Source organism: Octodon degus, unplaced genomic scaffold (assembly GCF_000260255.1).
Source record: "Octodon degus isolate 3935 unplaced genomic scaffold, OctDeg1.0 scaffold00487, whole genome shotgun sequence".
In the NCBI taxonomy this organism is placed as follows: domain Eukaryota; kingdom Metazoa; phylum Chordata; class Mammalia; order Rodentia; family Octodontidae; genus Octodon; species Octodon degus.
Genome location: NW_004525063.1, coordinates 107,019 through 108,484, shown reverse-complemented (window position 1 = coordinate 108,484; position 1,466 = coordinate 107,019).

Below are 1,466 nucleotides of genomic sequence, written 5' to 3'. Positions count from 1 at the left end.
TGTGGTCCCTAAGCTTGCCTAAGCAGGTGATTTACATGCTTGAGCTATCTTCCAGCCCCAGATTTGATTTCTAGAAGTAAATTATAAGTCTAACTATGAAATGAACAGTAATGTGTAAACAAATGCCAGATTGGCTGAAAGTTTGAAAATACGATAGAAATGTTAGAAGAAATGCTGTAGAGATATTTGCATAGATTTATTATGAGCACCACCCTAAGAAAGAATTGAAAATCCAATAATTATGTTAGGTAAACATAAACTCACAGTAAAATTGACAAGACTTTCGGCCAGGGTTGCAGTTCAGTGGCATAGAACCCCTCTTGCAAGTGTGAGGTTGTGATGTTGATTCCGGGTACAAAAACAAACAAACAAACAAACAAAAAAAGAAACTGGGGATTGAACTCAGGCACTTGCACTTGCCAGGGAAGAAAAAAGATTTTTGTATATATTATTAAATTCTTTATGGAATATGCATTTGAGTTTGATTTATCAAAACAGTACTCATTTAGCTCTTTCCCATCTTGCAAGAAAGAAGGTGAGAAGCCAGACACTAAAGAAAAGAAACACAAAGCCAAGAAGGTGACTGACAGTGGCACTAGTAAAAAGGGTAAGGTGAAAGCATAAAGTCTAAGAAGGGGCAGCCCCACTGAAGCTGAGAAAATTTAGCAACTGTGTACTATCTGCAATGTACCACAGAAAGACTTTGTACAAGAGAAAGTACACAGCTGCTTAATCAAAGGTTGAGAAGAAAAAGAAGGAGAAAGTTCTTACTACTATCAAAAAACCAGTCCGTGGAGAAAAGAACGGAGGGACCCAGGTGGTTAAGCTTCAAAAAAGGCCTTGATGCTGCTCTACTGAAGATGTGCCCTGAAAGCTCTTGAGCGACAGCAAGAAACCCTTCAGTCAGCATGTGAGGAAACTTGGAGCAAGCATCACTTCTGGCACCATCTTGATCATCCTTACTGGGTCACAGAGGTAAGAGAGTGGTCTTCATGAAGCAGTTGGCTAGTGGCTTGCTACTTGTGACTGGGCCTCTTAGCCTTAATCTTGTTCCTCTAAGCAGAACACACCAGAAATTTGTCATTGCCACCTTTACTAAATTGCTATCAGCAAAGTGAAAATCCCCAAACACCTCACGTATGTTTAGAAGAAGCAGCTGTGGAAACACAGACACCAGGAGGGCGAGATCTTTGACACTGACAAAGAGAGACACCAGATTTCAGAGCAGCATATGGCGGATAAGAAAGCGGTGGACTCACAGATTTTAGCAAGAATCAAAGCTGTCCCTCAGCTCTGGGGCTACCTGTGATTTGTTTTTGCTCTGACAAATGGAATTTATCCTCATAAATCAGTGTTTTAAATTTCTTACTAAGAACCTAATCAAATAACTGATGCATTTTTTTTTTAAAAAAAACAGTACTCATTTAAAATACTAGGCATTTAGTTTTGGTTATGAAAGTGATCAC